The sequence below is a fragment of the Chrysemys picta genome, chromosome 7 (assembly GCF_011386835.1).
Source record: "Chrysemys picta bellii isolate R12L10 chromosome 7, ASM1138683v2, whole genome shotgun sequence".
NCBI lineage: Eukaryota > Metazoa > Chordata > Testudines > Emydidae > Chrysemys > Chrysemys picta.
The window spans coordinates 58,916,508-58,936,783 of record NC_088797.1 but is presented as its reverse complement, the minus strand read 5'-3'; the positions used below and the strand labels follow the sequence as shown (position 1 = coordinate 58,936,783).

The 20,276-nt window shown below is 45.2% G+C and overlaps 1 long non-coding RNA gene across 3 annotated transcripts in view; it reads left to right on the top strand.

Annotated features, from left to right (window-relative positions):
- LOC112061093 (uncharacterized) overlaps positions 1–14,511 on the top strand; it is a 32,676-nt gene extending 18,165 nt beyond the window's left edge. For 2 of the 3 annotated variants that reach the window (XR_010589171.1, XR_010589172.1), the window contains 3 exons: positions 6,917–7,017; positions 9,018–9,144; positions 10,338–12,298. This is a non-coding gene — a long non-coding RNA (uncharacterized LOC112061093). Of the gene's footprint in view, positions 1–6,916; positions 7,018–9,017; positions 9,145–10,337; positions 12,299–13,705 lie in introns of those variants that run through there. The other variant, XR_010589173.1, reaches the window with a different exon arrangement.
- Positions 14,512–20,276: the final 5,765 nt, after the last annotated feature.

Below are 20,276 nucleotides of genomic sequence, written 5' to 3'. Positions count from 1 at the left end.
GAAGGGTTACAATTACACTGCTCTACAGCCAAAATGCTTCTGAAATAAATGTAGTCAAACTTTATTAAGTCTGGGTCACTGAGAACGAAAATGATGCTTACAATTGTTGATTGGCTCTAGTTTTCAAGATATGCTATTGGGTCAGTATATATGACCCTTGACTTGGGAATGGCGGAGGATAAGTGAGTTATAAAGGGAAGGGATCTCAATTTAAACCAGAAATGACTAAAATACATCTTTGACTGGATCTATGAATAAATCTATGGGTTTGGACAGTACTTGCTTTTTAGGCAAAACAATGAATGATGCAATCTGAAGCTGGTATTGCGTCATACATGATATGAATTGCATCATGTTATTCCTAGAAGTCATGGATGATGCAATCATAACGAAGCTTACATCACTCTGCTGAACAAATTGCCTTATATCAGCTCTAGAAATCATACAGTGTCGTGCTCTCTTATTTGTCAGTGTTTGATTTTGCAAAGGGACACATTTCTGTTTAGCCAAAGTGAGCAGAGATGCCTCGTACTTGTGTGAACAGTGCAGATAACTTCTGCTATGTTTGTGGTGAAGTGACTATTGCGTCACAAAAGCGCAGTATAACCACTATGGTTAAGAAAGCCTATCACCTTTATTTTTGCTGCAAAATTGGAGATCGGGACAAGAGGTGGGCCCCACACATGTGCTGCAACACTTGTGCAACAAGTCTTCACCAGTGGTTGAACAGGAAAAGGAAATCTATGCCTTTTGTAGTGCCAATGATTTGGAGAGAGCCAACAGATCATGTCAGCAATTGTTACTTCTGCATGGTGCCTCCAGTTGGGAAAGGTGTGTCAAAGAAGAAAAAGTGGACTGTGCATTATCCAAACATTCCATCAGCTATACGCCCAGTACCCCACGGAGAAGGACTGCCGATTCCTGATGCACCAGAATCATTCTCACTTGAGTCAGACGAGGAAGAGGATGAAACTTCTGGTCCTGAACCATCAATGTCACAGGACCCACATTTTCTCCCATCCTCCTCCTCTGAACCACACCTCATAACACAAGTTGAACTGAATGACTTTGTCAGGGATTTGGAACTACCCAAGAGTAAGGCAGAGCTGTTGGGCTCCAGACTACAGCAGTGGAATCTCCTGGCAGGTGATGTTAGGGTTTCCATGTTCCGTGACCGTCAAAAGGATCTTGTCCCATTCTTCTTCATGAAAGGTGATCTTGTAGCCTGCAACAACATCGATGGTGTGATGGCAGCCCTCAACATCGTTCACGATCCAGATGAGTGGAGACTGTTCATTGATTCATTGAAGACGAGTCTTAAAGATGTTTTGCCATCAATTCCAGTTGGCCATGCAGTCCATATGAAGGAAACCTATGACAACATGAAACAACTTTTGAGGTGCATAAACTATGACCAACATCAGTGGCAGCTTTGTGGCGATTTGAAGGTTGTTGCTCTCTTGCTTGGTCTGCAGACTGGATACACAAAGTACAGCTGTTTTTTCTGCGAATGGGATAGTCGTGAAAGAGATTCCCACTACATCAAGAAAGATTGGCCACTCTGACAGTCATTGGAGCCTGGGAGGAAAAGTGTTCAGCATCCACCACTTGTTGAATCAAGGAAGATTTTGTTACCACCCTTACACATCAAGCTGGGTCTGATGAAGAACTTTGTCAAGGCCATTGACAAAACACAAGCAGCTTTCAAGTACCTCCGTGGAAAATTTCCAAGGTTAAGTGAAGCTAAGATAAAGGAAGGTGTCTTTGTTGGTCCTCAGATTCGTGAACTTCTTCAAGATGATGCATTTGACCACGCACTGCGTGGCAAGGAAAAGATGGCATGGAAAGCCTTCCAGTTAGTGGCAATAAATTTTCTCGGAAACAACACGGCAGACATCTACAGGTTGTTGGTGGAAAACCTCCTCAAGGCATACAAAAGCCTTGGTTGCAACATGTCACTAAAGATACATTTTTTGCACTCTCATCTAGATTTTTTTCCACCGAACTGCGGAGCAGTGAGCGATGAGCACGGCGAGCGATTTCACCAGGACATTGCAACAATGGAGAAACGCTATCAGGGCAAATGGAGCCCATCAATTCTTGCAGACTATTGCTGGACAGTGACAAGAGAAACTCCATTTAATGAATACAAGAGACAAGCCAAGAAGCGCCGAGTAGACACTGAATAGGATTAAACTATGTACATAATAGTTTTTTGCCTTTTGTTTCATAATAAATTTTATTTATATAACCCTTTTGCTGATTTTTAAAGTGTTACATAAACAGGACAGGTGAAATATTATCATGTAAAGCAACCATAAACACATGAAAAGACCTAGGTATACAATTTATGATTAAAACTCTACTATCTACACAATATACATAGACATAAAATGTAAAAACTTAAATATCTTAGAAACAGTAGCCAATCAGTTGTTTTAATTGTCATATTTGAATTCAGCCCATCAAAATACATAATAAATAGCACATTTTATCTCTGAAACAGACGACTTCTCAAAAATTGTAGACCAGTGTTAGTTATTGTTTTTTTTTTTTTTACAAAAATATTATTTCATTTCCTTTCTTTAATAATAAAATAATCACAATGAACCACTGTGAGCATTCTGCTTGCCTTTAATCATGATGCCCCCTAAGGTCTGGCAAGTACCGTATGTGACTAAAATAATGGGGGTTGCATTCCTGTTCTGGCATTGAGAGGCAATCATTACGATTTGTCCCCCCATTTCTTGTTTTAGTAATTTGGGGAATAAAATTACTCTGAGCTCAACACCTTACAACACTCCTTTCTACTCTATATGTTTAAGTGCTTTCCTGATTTGGGACGTTTTCATGAACTGGGGCTAAAACTGGTATTTGGTCCTGCTACTGAATTTATATTTCCATTGCTTATCCTGAAATACATATAATCCTGGTTTATTCCCCAGATATTTAAAGAAATGCATTACAAAAATTCTGCAAAAATTTAGTGTTAAAATGAATAGTATTGTTATGAGGTGTACCAACCCCACACTGGGCCGGAAGAAGTTAATGAAAGGCAGTGGGGTCAGTCAGTCCTACCTCACCACACCTGCACTTGGTATCAAGCCTGGAGAAAGGAGTGAATAGGGTTGAACCCAGCTCAGCTGGGGGTAGGCCAGGAAGGAGAGAAGATCTCTGGCCCTCCCTCAGAGAGAGTAGCTGGGCAGAAATTGTGGTGCTGACTTGGACTGCTGGCATTTAGAGCCCTCCTGAAGGAAGGTATGTCTGCAACAGGGAGACCAAAGCAGTTGGGGGCAAGTGGGAGGAAGTGAGTCAGTACAGGATGCTCTGAGGTGGTGGAGGGGTGTACAAAGAGCAGGAAGACTCTGGCTGAGTTGGGGCTGCTCTGTGAGGGGAGTAGAGATAATTGTCCTGCAGCAGAACCAGCTGGGTGGCAGAAAGTGCTAAAAAGCTCTGCAGTGAGCCTGTGGAAGAGGCTTAGAGAGGGAGGTGTTGATACACAGTGAGCGTGGGAAGGTGCTGTGGCAAAGGCCCAAGACAGGGCAGGGTAGGAAGTGGTCCTGGGAGGCAGCAAGGGATCTGTGTAGTCAGGCCTTGACTGCTTATTCAAGGGTTCCCTGGACCAGAATGCAGAGAAGAGGGAGGGCTTGGGATCCCTTACCAGCCCATTGAGGATGATGGAGATGGAACCCCCTGACAAGAGATATGGACTGATGAAACCCCTGATGCCAGTGGTAAGGACTAGCGAGCCTGTGGGCAGACCAAAGGCCAAACATGTGGTTGATGGAGTACTTTCTTTTGGACTGTTGGCATACCCTAGAAGGGGTTGGAACTACAAGTCACCCAGCCAGAAGGCCAAAGTGGAAGAAGATGCAGCCTCTCACATGGCCAAAGTGGCTACCAGCAGGGGACTTAAAAAGGGGAGAGTCTGGTATGCCATGCCCAGCCAAATGGGGACACCCCAGCTAGCGAGTCACACTTATACCGGTATAAATTGTGAGGCTGTGGGTACATCTTCCACTGTTCAAGTGGGAGAAGTTCTTTAAAGGCAGTTTCAAATAGCTATGTGGTGGGCTTCTGAAGAGAGCTGTGAGCAGAGCAATGTTTCAAAATGAACAAGGGTATCTGAAACTTGCACCATTTTTTTCCCCAGAATGGGTTAATGTTGTGTCTCCAGGAAAGCACTCGCAGTCTAAAAGTTAAGACTGAACTCCTGTGTTCCTCAGATGGTGTGCATCATATCGAATGAAAGTGTCTGTGTACCCATGCATGCACTTGACATGGATCATATGTATTATTTGCTGCATCCCCTTCGGGAACCTGTTGACTAGCATTATTTTGTTTAGCAGTTGGATTAAGAATTTCAAAATAACCTGTGTGCATATCTAAAAGGGTGTCATAAGGAGGAGGGAGAAAACTTGTTCATCTTAGCCCCTAAGGATAGAACAAAAAGCAATGGGCGTAAACTGCAGCAAGGGAGGTTTAGGTTGGACATTAGGAAAAAGTTCCTAACTGTCAAAGTGCTTAAACACTGGAATAAATTGCCTAGGGAGGTTGTGGAATCTCCATCTCTGGAAATATTTAAGATAAATGTCTATCAGGGATGGTCTAGACAGTATTTGGACCTGCTATGAGGGCAGGGGACTGGACTCGATGACCTCTTGAGGTCCCTTCTAGTCCTAGAATCTATGAATCTATGTCAGTCTTCCCTGAAGTACTACCATTCCATACTGGTGACCTAGATAGGATTAGCTTCTCCAGATACCCATATGACTTCTTGAGTCTGAGGCCATGTCTACACAGGGAAACACGGGAAAGTGAAGATTAATTAACTAAAGGTATGACGTTAATGCATCCAAGTTAAAACATGTTATACCTGTAAGTCCCTGAGTGTCCCAGTGTGAACAAGCCCTGAGTCTCTCTCCTCTCTGCACTCCTGAGAGTGTCTCTTAAAACCCTGCTAAGTTTCTTTGTTCTCCAGTGCTTTGTCTTCACTAGGAAAAAGATGTTCTTACCTCACATTGGCTAACCTGTGGTAACTAACACAAGGGTAAAATCCTAGGGAAGACAAAACAGTTTGTAGTTTTAACATGAGCTAGCAGGTGAAGGTAAGCCCTAGACTCCCCCATAGTGAACCTGCTAACACATGTGACAATTACAAACAGCCTTGTCTTCACTAGGATTTTACCTCAAATTAGTTAACTTGAATTACAAACACACCTTATTTTCCATAGTGAATATAAGGCCCAGAAGTTTCAAGAAGTGGTGGGACTTGCCCACCCAGGTCAAACTAATTATATAGGCTGTGCTGCGGGGGGCTAGAGTAATTGGAGGTAATTGTTCTGACATTGTCTCTTAGCAGCCCTTCAGTGGACGCTACTAGGCAATCATTGTGAACTATCTCTGCCTTCTGGCCTGTGGGATGAACTTAATCAGAAATATTTGTGCAGAAAACCATGCCAGTAATAGGGCAAGCTACAGTACAATTCAAGAGCATCCCCATAATTGTCACAGTTTTCATGTGTAATAATGAGATCCATGAAATCATGGAATCTAATTTCATTGAGATAGGATACTAAATGAAAATAGCTAAAAATAGAGAGGTCACATTAAGTCACTGGGACACTGTCCTGCCATGAGATATTTTGTTACAATGAAGTTTTTTTCCATTTTGCATGTCCGTTCTTGGATTTTAGAGCTCTACCAGACCCATAACTATTTCACATTTGGGAACAACATATACCTTCAAATCAGCGGCACTGCTATGGGTACCCGCATGGCCCCACAGTTGCCAACATTTTTATGGCTGACTTAGAAAAACGCTTCCTCAGCTCTCGTCCCCTAATGCCCCTGCTCTACTTGCACTACATTGATGACATCTTCATCATCTGGACCCATGGAAAAGAAGCCCTTGAGGAATTCCACCATGATTTCAACAGTTTCCACCCCACCATCAACTGCAGCCTGGACCAGTCCACACAAGAGATCCACTTCCCGGACACTACAGTGCTAATAAGCAATGGTCACATAACCACCACCCTATACCGGAAACCTACTGACCGCTATAGTTACCTACATGCCTCCAGCTTTCATCCAGACCACACCACACGATCCATTGTCTACAGCCAAGCTCTATGATACAATCGCATTTGCTCCAACCCCTCAGACAGAGACAAACCCGGGGTGGCATGTTTGTAGAAATTTTGGTGGTGCCCAGAACCCGCCCCTGCCCAAACTCCGCCCCCCCCACCTGCCCAAGGCTCTGGGAGGGAGTTTGGGTGAGGGAGGAGGTCTGGGGTGCAGGCCCTAGGCTGGGGCAGGGGATAGAGGTGCAGGGTGCAGGCTCTGGGAGGGAGTTTGGGGATGGGAGGGGTGCAGAGGGATGGGGTGCAGGGGTGAGGGCTGTGGGGTGTGGGAGGGGCTCAGGGCTTGGGCAGAGGGTCAGGGTGTGGGGGGATGAGGGCTCTGGCTGGGACTGGAGATAAGGTGTTTGGGGTGCTGCTATTCCTATAGTTGGAAATCAGAGATGCCCTGATCCTTATCAGCCTGAATCCCATGGCCTAGCACCTGCCACTGACACTTTTGGGGTTCAGAGTAAGATATTTATTTTCAGCTACTTGTGGGGCTAGATCATGTTATCTCTATTGTCCGATGGAATAATAGACTCACTTGTTTGGGTAAAGCACCTTTGGTTGTTCCTCTTCTCACAATTATTTACTTGTTTCTACTACCACAACAAAGACAGAAAGGCTTTGAACTATGGATTTTAGTTGGAGGCAGGGAAAGGGGATTTAAACAGATTGTACTGGCACAGGTAAATTTAACTGTGCATTAACAGGGACCAGTATGGCATATTGGGGACAAGTGGGGACATTTTTCAGCTGCTAATATTCTGTATCTATTTCTCTTATTTTAGGACATATTGTACATTAGCAGAGAGCTCACATTCAATCATTGGCCCCATGAAGTTTGGGCTGGCTATGTAATTCCAATTCCTTCCTTCCCCCACCCCCTTCAGTAAGTAGTCAAGTTCTCCTTAATTCTAGCTTGTGTGGGAGAGAGGGTCTGTAAGGGTTCAAATGCATGTGAGGAATAGTGCTGCCAGCTTCCTGAAAATGCAAGACAGTTCTCTCATTCCAGGCATTGTAAGAAAGCTCCACAGTCTCTCTCTCAGCTTGGGCACTGTCTGACCACTAACAGGGCCGGTGCAACCACTATAGGGTTACCATACGTCCGGATTTTCCCGGACATGTCCGGCTTTTGGGGGCTCAAATCCCCGTCCGGGGGGAAATCCCCAAAAGCCGGGCATGTCCGGGAAAATCGGGAGGGAGGGAGGGCTCGGCTGGGGCCTCTTTGGCCGGGGCCGGTGCGGGGCCGGGCCGGGGTCGCGGGGCCGGGGGCATGGTGCCGGGCCGGGAGCCGGGCCGGGCGCGCGGTGCTGGGCCGGGGTCGCAGTGCCGGGCCGGGCTGGGCGCGGGGCCGGGCGGGGAGCAGGGGGCGCGGTGCCGGGAGCCGGTCCGGGCCCGCGGGCCGCCGGGGGTCGCGCCGGGCCGCGGGGCCGGGCCGGGGTCGCGCCGGGCCGCGGGGCCGGGCCGCTGGGGGGTCCGCGGGGCCGGGGGGGGGTGCACCGGGCCGCGGGGGTGCGCCGGTCCGGGAGCCGCGGGGTGCGCTGAGCCGGGGGGCCGGTCCGGGAGCCGGTCCGGGGCCGCGGGGGTGCGCCGGGCCGCAGGGGTGCGCCGGGGGGCCGGTCCGGGAGCCGGTCCGGGGCCGCGGGGCCGGGGGGGTGCGCCGGGCCACGGGGGTGCGGGCCGGTCCGGGAGCCGGTCCGGGGTCGTGGGGCCGGGGGGTGCGCCGGGCCGCCGGGGGCCGGCCGGCAGTGCTGGGCAGGCCGGGGGTGGCCGGCCGGGGCCGGCACCCCAGGGCCCGAGCCGACCCAGGCTGGAGCCGCCGGGGGGGCCAGCCTGGGCCGCACCTCCTCCCCCCACTCCCCCCCTTACCTGCTTCAGGCTTCCCGCGAATTAAATGTTCGCGGGAAGCAGGGGAGGGGGCGGAGACTTTGGGGAGGGGGCGGAGTTGGGGCGGGGGCGTGGGCGGGGCTGGGGGCGGGGCCGGGGCCCCATGGAGTGTCCTCCATTTGGAGGCACAAAATATGGTAACCCTAAACCACTAGGCAAACTAGGCGGCTGCCTAGGGCGCCTAGTGGTTGAGGGCAGACAAAAGCACGCTCTGGGGCGGTAATGGAGTGGAGGTGAGCTAGGGCAGGGGGGCGCGGGGAGGGCCGCTTGCAGCAAGTAAGGGTGGGGGGCATGGCACACAGGGGAACCACTCCCTGCCCCAGCTCACCTCTGCTCCGCCTCCTCCCTGAACATGCCGTCGCTGCTCCACTTCTCCCGCCTCCCAGGCTTGCGGCGCAGCAAGCCCAGGAGGGAGAGAAGCAGAGTGGGGCGGCGTGCTCAGGGAGGAGGCGGAGCAGAGGTGAGCTGGGGTGGGGAGCTGCCGCACTGCTCCCCGGGCCGGGGAGGGGAGCTGCTGTGGGGGGGGGCACCTCAGGGCAGGAAGCTGCCGCAGGGCTCGGGGAGGGGGGAGGGCACAAGGTGGAAGTTTCACCTAGGGCGCGAAACATCCTTGCACCAGCTCTGACCACTAAATAGCCCCGGCCATGACCTTACATCCATAATTAGAGCAAACTGTCCCACCCTTTCCTTATTTATATAGTTCCAGCAGTGCTTTACAGAGAAGAACAAAGGCAAGTTCTCTACTTGGAGACCCTAGAATCTCTCTGGACAAGGGATAGGTGAAACATGTAAAGCCCATTATTCCCCTTACTTTAGTTTTTTTGCCTGCTGCTTCTTCCCCCTTACCCAGCTGAAAGATGCTTGTATAGCCTCCTTTAAAGCAATACACATTTTATTAGAGAAGGGAGGAGGATTGCTACAGATATGAGTGAAATACAGACTGGCAGAGCTGATAAAGGGGTTAGCTCTGCAGCAGCTAACATTTCAACTCTCTTTCTTTAGGGCTGAGCTCTCCACCGTCACAGCTATTGCACCGTTACTGCCAGCTGAAGACCCTTATTTTACCCCAGACCAACCTCACATTCCAGACTGGGGCTTTCCTAAATCACAACTGACCATCTTCCTCCCAGTGAGTATTCAGAGTCTCAGCCATTCTTCCCTGAATGTACCTCAGAAACGGGTTTGCTATTTGCCAATTTGTACAGGGCTTTGGGTGCTGAAAATGAAAATTCAGAACTAGAGCCTACAGCCATTCCAAGGAAGCATCAAACTTTGACTCACTCGGGGCATTATCTGACCTATGGCCAGATACAACAATTCCAATTTAATGGGACTTGTCCATTGTGAGTGAGCCTGCTAGCGTTGACTTATGAATATGTATGCAATGTTTATACAGAGTTCCTTATTTCTGGAGTTTACTGCTGCCTAGTGCAATCTTTTCCTTGTTACTTCTGCCCTCCTTGGGCAGAGAGGCTTTGCATTTTCTCCTCTAAAACATGATGGAATTTATTAGGGGTCTGAGGGAAGGAGAGTGGATTCCTATAGCTGAGACGGGCAGATTAGTTTGTCAACATTTATTATTGGTTTAATTTTCCTTATGTAGTGGCAGTTGAGTAAAAGTTGTAACAGTTTTGGGGAAAAAATGTTTTGTTTTATTTAACTAGCTACAGATAAAGAGATAAATGTATAAAAATGACCTAACTAAACTGAAGGGAACTATAATGAAAATAATGAATTCAAAACCAGGTAAATAAATAGACAATGGTAGATAGAGCACCATCACCACCATTAAAAGTCTCCCAATAATGATATAGATTTCCTAACTTCTAGCTGAAGTTAGGAAGTTTCCAGGGGTTTTAATAGATCAAATAATGTGCTTCCAATAACTTATACCATGGAAACTTTAGTAAGGACATATAGGTTATACCTATATATAGGGGGGAAAGAGGTTAAAAAAATCAATAAAGATTAGGTAAATGTAAAAGTTTTCAGAGTAATACGATAAGGAACCTTCAGTAATAGTAAATCTAATAAAGAATGAATCAAAAAGTTGTGTGAATGTGTGTATAACACTTAAGTTTTATAAGAGGTTAAGAATATAAACCTTGTTGTTTTTATCAAATTTCCATATAAATTATAATAGGGAATAAAATGGACTTTTTTGTTTTGTTTTAGCTAGTAAAAATTGCTGTTGGTAAAAAGTTTATAGTCCTGCTAAAATGGGAGAAGAGACATTTTCTGTTATTTGTTTTATAGACATAATAAATGCAACCCAGATGATAAAAGGTGAAGCCCTATTTATCCTCTCTCTTCTTGGCATAGGTGCTTGCTGGATCTTGGTATGGTGGTGTGAGTTCGGAGACTGGAGTACTGAGAGCGACAATACAATGGAGAAAACCTAATTTAACTACTCTTACTAATACTGAGGTTAGCTGTCTTTTTTGCAGTCCCTCAGCCTGATAGTCAAAATATAAAGAACTGAATTGAGATCATAATGGGATCTGTAGAAAATACAGACATAGTTGCAGAAGACACCCATAGATGTTCTCTATCTTTTGCTGCTCCTACTATTTGGGGTGTTTTATGTACCCATGATTTCCCCTTCACCAGGACAAACAGAATGTAACTGGTTTATAGAAGAGGAAAAAGGAATAATACAGGAAAAAGCAGTTCAGTCAGGACAATGGCAGTGTATGTTAAGAGATGGTTCTGGGATAGTTGCCGGCTCCACTAGTGTCCTGGTTGTCACAATTAATCCAACCACTACTACTCTTATACCCATATGGAAAAATCCATGTCCTTCAATTTCCTAATATACTTTTATAGCATGGTATGCCCCTAAGTGGATAAAAGAGGAAAAAGAAACTATATTAATAAGGTGGGCTCATAATGATCTGAGTATAAAGAATGACATTTAATAATGTTTACTCACAAGGCAGATATTGCAGGGTAGTATTTCAGTGTACATCTCAGCAAAAGGTTGTACTAAGGGGACAGCTAAGTTTACAAGGACCTTGGTTTAGTCAGCTAATAGAACAGGGGAGTAGATATGAAAAAGATAAGACTCAAACTGTGTTTTCATATTGGTGTGAAGGCAGTACAGCTATAATGAGAAGGTCAGAGTGGAATATGTAAAATTATTGGTCCATATATTGGTTCTTATAGTTTTAATAAAACTTTTACTGTAATATGGATATCCGAGCCAAATCAAGTGAAAATTGGTCCTTATGTGATAAAAGAAGATGTCAAATGACAGTTAATATTAGAACCCACATATTCCTTAAAAATGGAGTGTGCTAGACTTAACCCCCATGAACATCTCAATCATACAACCACAATGTGCAAGTATATAAAACCATTACTTAAGGAATGGAAAAGATGGGTGCAAAGCCAAACTCAGAGATTTTGCCAAAGCCCTCTACTGAAAGAGTCAAAAGAGATTTGGTACAGTTTCAGGAGGAGCAGAAACAGGTCTTACGGTGCTAAACAGTATCGACAAGGGAGTATTCCTTATAAATTAGATGCAATAGAACAGCATTTAGGTGCTTTGTCTAAACGTCTAAAAATACCCCTCAATTAAATAAGTGCTGGTCATTACTTGATAGCTAGTCTACTCCCCGGCTGGAAAAGGTTGCAAGAAGTAGTTCTAGTACATTACAAACAATAGAAGTGCTTCAAAGCAATGTGTCTATGGCACTAGCTTGCATATAAGCAGAAACATGGACCAATGATTTGGTAAAAGATATTCCATTCCTGATTATAAGTGGTATTTTGCCATTTGAAATAAGTAGTATGTTGAAATAGGTTACTATCTAGGAGCAAAATTTATATTCTTGGTGGAAAATAATAAATTTTACATATAATGTGCAGCAAAATGAAATGTCTTATGTTCAAATAGAATAGCATTCCCCTATTATGGGATTGGGATTAAACGTCAATTATGGTGTAATGCAACCAATGGAACACAAATTATGGGCCATAAATCAAGCCACCATATGGAAAACAGTAGAACTTAAAACTTGTATGGAAGAACATGGAAGTGGATATATTTGTAATAATGATGTTATACAATCTTATGATATCTGTTTAAATCCAGAAAAAAGGAAAATGCCATTGTCAACTAAATCCATTTTTTAACACTGGATCTGTGGTTGTGTATATAGGAAATACAAGTGTATGCATTAGAAGTTGATGCAGAACAGTTTAATGTTAATTATTTGTTTAATACAAGACATAATCCTTATGAAAGTCAATGTTTATGTAATAAAGTTTCAGTGATTGGATGTGATTTTAACTTTACATTACCTGAAGTTGAATATAAGGAAGTGAAGGACCAAAAGTGTCAACCCAGTGCCACTGAGTATGAATATCAGTTTAGTTAAACAATTGCTAAACCATTCTGATTTGCAAAGATACTTGCAAAAGGCACAGGAAAATGCATGTAAAAGTATGATTACTATACATCACTCAACTGATGAAATTAAACAAATTGTGGAACAAGTAAAAAAGATACAAAACACAATTGGTGAGAGGTATTTTTGGGATGGTCATCTACTGCCACTTGAATTTTAAATAAAATGCTGCACCCTATTGTATGGATAACTGAAACATATTGTTTGAGTAATATCTGTAATATTTTGGACCAGAAAAATATTATATTCCAATTTGCCCAGAGGATTAGAAATTGAAAACAGTTTGTTAAAATGTCTAAAAACGGTTTAGGAAAAGTTGGAAATTGAAGGCAAACTTGTTAAGAATACTTTAAAAACTGTAAACAAGTGCATGTCACTGTTTGTGTGAAAGTTTAAAAGAAAGCAACATAAGCAATCTTAAATTTTTTGTAATGATTGTAAAAGTTTATATAATAGTTTAAGATTTAGTTACATAAATATTAAGTTACCATTTATACGTGTTTATGTAATGTAATTGTTAAAAGCTTGTAGCAATTGTCTCAGTTTTGGCAAACTGAAGACACCTGTTATAGAAATCAAAGCTGGTATACACACAGGGTTGTGATTACTGTCTACCATCCTATCAATAAAAGTAAATTTTAAAGGAAAAATTTACATCTTGCGTATGGTAATCCTAATGCTTCAAATCTTGGTGGCAGTGAAACACTTATTCCGGTGCATGATATAAGGAGGCTCAGGAGCTTTAAAATAGAGCCAAAGATGGTCATATCATTCTAGTAAGGCAGAATCCGGGGTAATGAGTTATTGTGCCAACAAGAAGAAAGTCATGCTTGGTCCTAAATAGGAGCCTTGAGCCAATGTTGGGCAAGGTCAAACACCCATTGAACTCACTAGTAAAAGTGAGGGTCAGATAATAGATACTATCACACCCTCAAGAAGGGGAATATTACCAGAGAAAATTCTCCAGTCTCTACTGTGTATTTCTGAACTCCATTTTGAATAAGTAAAAATCACTGCACCTGAGATGGATGCTGTGGACCCTGAGCATGCTCAGTAAAAAATTAGGATTTCTGGGAGGGGTGCGGGGGGAAGGTGCCCTGGCAAAAAGCCAAGTGTGGGTGTGGGGCCTCGGCAGAATCACAGCTCTGAGGTAAGGACAACAGTAAGCATGTGCAAGATTGGCAACTATTGGGCATGTGCAGTAAGGGGTGACAGTTCAGTCAGTTAAGCAGCTAACTGGTCAGAACCCACTCATACTGGTCACAACTTGTTTTAAAGGTCAGAACTGTCGTTCGGAATTCGGAGGTAATGGTCAGGATTGAGCACGTGCGAGGGAGGTAACTGTCTAAGACTAGGAAGGTATGTAAAGAAAGAGCTACAACGTAGCATAAAAGGCCAACTGCCAACAACAGTTTTGGAATCCAGAAGCTGAGTCGAGAAGGAGAGAGGCATGCAGGGAGCGCCAGCAAGAGAAGCCATACAAAAGCTACTGCAAAGAAAGCGGAGCAGAGCTGACTGACCAGGAACTGAACAGCAGCAGCTATTTTCTTTTAAAAATCAAGCAGTAACCGATTTATAGAATAAGCTTAATCATCTTTTAAGTAAGTATAGTTTAGGATGGTATGTAGTATTTAATGTGTGTGCATTAACTATATTTTGTCTATGTAATTTTAAAGCAATTTAAGATCTGCTGTCAGCAATTTGTTGCAAACTGGCCACTTGCACTAGATCACTTGCTTAGAACCATTTGAACTATATGCTATTGTAGTTTAAGTGCTGTTTAATTTGTATTAAGGGATTTGTGTCTCAGAGCTGCCCAGAGGATTCAGGGGACCTGGGGCAAAGCAATTTCGGGGGCCCCTTCCATAAAAAAAGTTGCAATACTATAGAATACTATATTCTCGTGGGGGCCCCCTGCAGGGCCTGGGGCAAATTGCCCCACTTGCGCCCCCTCCCCCCCACACACACACACACCCCTCTGGGCAGCCCTGTTGTGTCTCTGGGATTTTGTGCCTTGTTTAGGATTTTTAGATCATATTGTAGTAGGGGATTGTTATTTTAATAAAAAGATGTATTCTTTCTAAAATAAAGTATACTGCCTGTGTCAATTACTTTAGCGGAAGGTTATATCCGTGTTCTTTAGTGTTTCCTTAACAACTCCAGGAAACTTTTACCTTGGGAAGAACAGACTAAGGGGGCAATAGGCAGATTATTATAGCAGTGCCCCAAAAATCCATTTTGGGGGGTAACACTGCCTCTTCAACAGCATGGTATTAACTGATGTTAGATCTCACACTGCATCATTGTCAACATAGGGTGGCCTATCTGATAAAGATGTCAGCTGGTAGCCAAGCTCAGGGTACAGGTAGATGTTGGCTAAGCCTTGCAAATGGTCAAATACCGAAGGTAGTTTATATGTTTTTGTCACGCTGCCCCTTGTATATCAGTTTCAAAGAAATAATAAATAGTGCCCAATTGCGAGAAGTTCCACCAAACAGAAAGGTCTAGAATATTACACATTCTTTTTCTTTTTCTGTGCACTTAGCCCATCATTTAATATAACAACTCTTTCTCTGGTATGTGTTTCTTTCTACTGCTGGAGAATCCGCCTTCTTCATTTTACTCCTTCTCAACATGCTGGTGAGAATCTGTAAGAATGCATGAGTTTTGGAAGCGGTTCTCATCCTGTATTGTTTCCACTGCACTACATCTGTGCAGCACTGCAGTACACTGGGAGAAGTTGGACCCTCAGCAAAGCACTTTATTCCCTTGGGTGTCCTCTTCTTGAAGTGCTAGTAGTAGTAAAGCACAAAGAAGGAGCACAAATACTGCAACATGAGGTCCTTAGCCATCATTTTGCACAGTAACCATTCTTCAGTTATAAAACTGGTATAAGAGGAACGGGAATGGGGGACATGCAGAACCTGTGGCGGGGGGGAGATGCAGGGAATCCCTAAAATAGAGGGGGGTGGGAGGATGATGCAGAAGAAGCTTGTAGGAGAAAGGAGCTATTTTGTGTGCAATGAGCTTGGCCTACATAAGCTTCAAAGTGTGTGAGGCCCTGGTAATTCTTAGCAGTTATAAACCTCAGGCCACGGTTCAGCTTCAAAGTGCCTCCCACACATGAGCTAGTTAAACCTCACAACATACCTCTAGGGTTACCATATTTAAAAAATAAAAAAAATAAAAAAAAAAAAGGACACTCCACGGGCCCTAGCCCCAGCCCTTTCCCGCCCCTTTCCAACCCCCGGCCCCGCCCCAACTCCGCCCTTTCCCCACCCCTTCCCCAAAGTCCCCGCCCTAACTCCCCCTCCTCCCTCCCAGCCACGCGAAAAGGGCTGCCCGAGCGCTACCGGCTTTACGGTTTGCCGGGCAGCCTCCAGACCCTGCGCCCCCGGTCGGCGCTTCCCCAGAGCAGCTGGAGCCTGGGAGGGGAAGCGCCCAGCCGGGGGCGCAGGGTCTGGAGGCTGCCCGGCAAACCATGAAGCCGGTAGCACTCGGGCTTCGGGCAGCCCCTATGCCTCCGGATCCTGCGCCCTCAGCCGGGCACTTCTCCTCCCCGGCTCCAGCTGCTCTGCTCCTCCCCGGACTCAGACTTCGGCTCTGTTTAAGAGCCAAGCTGCCCGAGCCAGCGCTACCGGCTTCGGGCAGCCCCCGTGCCTCCGGACCCTGCGCCGCCGGAGCAGAGCAGCTGGAGCCGGGGAGGAGAAGTGCCCAGCCAGTGGCTGGGGTCCAGAGTCAAGGGGGCTGCCCGAAGCCGGTAGCGCTGGCTCGGGCAGCTTGGCTCTTAAACAGAGCCGAAGTCTGAGTCCGGGGAGGAGCAGAGCAGCCGCGGGAGAGGAAGTGCCCAGCCGGTATTTTTCCTGGACATGTTCGGCTTTTTGGCAATTCCCGCCGGACGGGGGTTTGATTGCCAAAAAGCTGGACATGTCCGGGAAAAAACAGACGTATGGTAACCCTACATAGTTCTCATGTGTGTGTTTGTGAGGTAAGACAAATAGTTATTCCCCTGAAGAGGCAAATACCCACACGTAGCCTCTTGAGAGGTTCAGAGTGGGAACACGCAGGCTTCAGTTCTCTGAGGCAGAGCACAGGCTCAGCTCTATGTTCTTACTCCACTGCAGGGCAGAGAAAGACTGGTGTAAAAATTCAACTGTGCTTCAAAGAGCAGCACTCTGTTCACAAGAAAGTTGAATAAAGGAAACTGCAAGGCCAACATGCTCTCCAAATGAGCATCACTTTTGCTGCCTTCTTTACAAATAAGGACTCATTGCCATTGTTCCAGAATCAGCCACTTGTAATTTTCACATTAGAATTTGGCCAGGAAACCTGAGTTAATGTGGTTATTTACAAGCTACCTTCCTGAATTTCTGGAAAATTAAAATCTAATGCTTTTCTGCTCTTCTTTCCTACTCCTCCTACCTTCCCATAACAACATGTGATATTTATTAAGAATCCACAGTGCCACACTTCACACCAAACAGGAAAAACAACTCCTAGGAGGGCGACAGTAAGAATTTTTCCCTCCTCCTTCAACCTAGTAAATCATTATCATGCAGTCTACAAAGACACAGTTCAGGGATGGCTCCTTTATGGACGTGATCATCAGGAATGCCCCACCTGGTGCGTAGGTCCATGCATTTTTCTAGAGCAGCTGACCAGACACTTCAAGTCCTGTACAAGAATCCCAGCTGTCTTATCTGGGGTTACTTGGTTTGTCTGGATCTCTTGAATCTTCATTGACACCAAGACCCACACAAGCCCTGGCCAGAGAACCCCCATCACATTCCAATGTCCCTCCCTGAGTGTTGGGAAGTGGAGTGAAAAACTTCCCAGCAGGCTGGTGCCCACCGTTTGGCATGGGGAGAGGTGTGCATTCCAAATCACTGCCACAAGAAGAGGGAGACTGAAAAACTTCCTGTCAGGTCCCCAGCTGGATGAATGAATAGATTTCTCACTGCAGGGGGGCTTTCAGATACCGTGTGAGCAAAATCAACAAAACCTCCAGCCTCAACACATCCCAGTGACCAAAACCAATGCAATGCCCTCCCCCCAAAAACTTATCCCCTGCAACCAAAATCCATTTTTAATTCTCCCCCAAGTTATTTGCAGTCCTTTTCATGGCTAAGTCCTGGGCTACTTGCTACTCTTCACTGCCTAACCAGGTCTGAGGGAGCCGTCACCCTCCCTCCATCAGCCAGAAGACAGATACTGTTGCAAGGAGCATGCTGAGCCCAGCTACCTGCCAGGCTCAAATTCTCTATTCCCCATCAGGACTCAGGTGAGAGACAGGCAGCCCTTTGCCTCCACCCTCCCCAGGCTGCTGTGGGGATCCACTCTGCACAGGGCTCAGGCAGCTTCGTTCTCTGGCTCTAGCTCCTGCAGTGCATTCTGGGTTAATGTGAGGTGCTGCTGCCATGAATATGGGGCAGCAACTGTTGCTTCCCAGTACATTCCCTGTAGGAGGAAGAGAATGAAGGAACCTATGGTTCTGCATGATTTAAAGAGACAGACCTCTCCTTCAATACACAGAGGAGAATTTTAAAAATAGACAAAGGCATTGGCTGGCAGGGGCATCCCATGATATTTTCCAGTAAACATATGGGACAGTCTGGTCCTGGATTATTGGTGCACTGCAGCTTTTAACTCACAGTTTCACCTTCACCAAGTTAGCTATCAGTTCATTGCATTATGGAGTGTTGTAGCCTCCCGACATCCAGTATTTCACCCAGGTTCCATTAGAAGGCAAATTAGGAACAATCTTGGAAATTTAAAAACTGAATGTGTGGGGGTTTTGTTTTTAAAGTTGGTAACTAGTATCAGTTCTGAAAATTAAGTCCCTAACATTTGCCTCCTTTGGAAATATTTTGCAAATTGTCTAATGTTTCCTGGTCTCCTTCCCTCTGCTCAACACAATTCCCTAATACTACAAAGCTTTGTGTCTGGGTAACCTTTGAAACTGGCTTCTGTGATAGGAAACTGTTCAAGAAATTAACCTTATAAGAAATTCTGCATGTTTAATCTGGTTGAATAAAAGCTTAGTGGTTTTTCAAACCCAGAAGTCAAAAGGTGTTTTCAATCAGTGGGTTTGGAAAGTATCTGTAGGGCCCTCAGATAAGTTAGGTAGGAAAAGCAGCCAGGATCACCCGATATTGACAGGCTGTGACGTTATTGACATAAACTGGGACCGTATAGATCATTGTTGCAACCAAGGTCCTGTAGTGGCATGCAAATCTTGTATAAAGGGGGTCAAATGGGGTGTCTAGGACAAGGTTATGGTTTACTGGTTATGATTATGCTGTCTATATGTGTGTATCAGTTTTGTAGTCGAAGTTATGAATATTGGCTCTATACTGTCTGTATGGCAAACTTATGCTATGCTTCTGGGTGACATCCCAGACAAGCTGAGATTAGCTCTGCCTAGCCTGCTTGATGGCCCATTAAGGACCATCAGCTATACAATGGACCCATTGAGAGAAGGCAGATACGCCTTGTAACTCAGCAAAGTATGCAGGGACTGGCCCATGTGACTCCAGACTCCATTTTGCTGTAATTTTCCACAGTAAGAACAAAGAGGTGTTCTTACACCTGGAAAAGACTATATAAGGCTGATGCCTCATCTCCATCTGGTCTTCAATCCTGCTTCATACCTCTGGAGGAACTTTGCTACAAGCTGAAGCTTTGAACAAAGGACTGAGGACCCATCCCAGCGGGGGATGTATTCCAGAGACTTGATTTGAACCTGCAGTTTATTCCATCGCTACTGCAAGCCTGAACCAAGAACTTTGCCATTACTGTATGTAATTGATTCCATTTAACCAATTCTAACTCTCATCTCTATTTTTTTCCTTTTATGAATAAACCTTTAGATTTTAGATTCTGAAGGATTGGCAACAGCGTGATTTGTGGGTAAGATCTGATTTGTATATTGACCTGGGTCTGGGGCTTGGTCCTTTGGGATCAGGAGAACCTTTTTCTTTTACTGGGGTATTGGTTTTCATAACCATTTGTCCCCATAACGAGTGGCACTGGTGGTAATACTGGGAAACTGGAGTGTCTAAGGAGATTGCTTGTGAGACTTGCGGTTAGCCAGTGGGGTGAGACCGAAGTCCTCTTAGTCTGGCTGGTTTGGTTTGCCTTGTGGAAAAAACCCCAGCCTTGGGCTGTAACTGCCCTATTTGAGCAATTTGTCCTGAGTTGGCACTCTCAGTTGGGTTCCGCCAGAACCACATTGTCACACAGGCAAATAGCCCCTGGTTGGGGTGAGAGCTTCTGAACATTTGCCCATCTCCTGCCCAGCAATTAATTCTGGCCCCTCACCTGATATCGGTGAAATTCCTCAGACTCCATTTTGTGTCCCAAGCTTCCATTTTGAATAATCATAAGTCAATCCACCATTGGAAGCTGCAGGTCATCTACAATTGTAAGCTGCAGGTCACATGATATTTCTGAGTGTGTGCGCATTACAAAAGTAGGCTAAAGGTCACAGCCACTGAATGTAGGTAAAAAGGTCATAACTGAACATAGGCTAAAGGTTACAAAAGTGGTAAACAACGATTGACAGATAATGGCCCACAATGGCTGACAGTCAGCTAGCCAACAGAATGTAAACAAATAGGATGATATAACAGATAGCCAATGAAATGCGGAATCTAAAAATAGATTGTATAAAAGACCTGACACTTAGCATTGTATAAAAGGCAGACAGTTAAGACAATTAGTGGAGAGGGAGAGATTGAGAGAAGCTGGAACCAAGAGGGGAGAAGAGAGCAGATGGAGCAAATCTGTGGAAGAGCTGGAGAGAGAGCACATGCAGAAGAAACAGAAGTCAGACAGAGAGCTTGTCAGT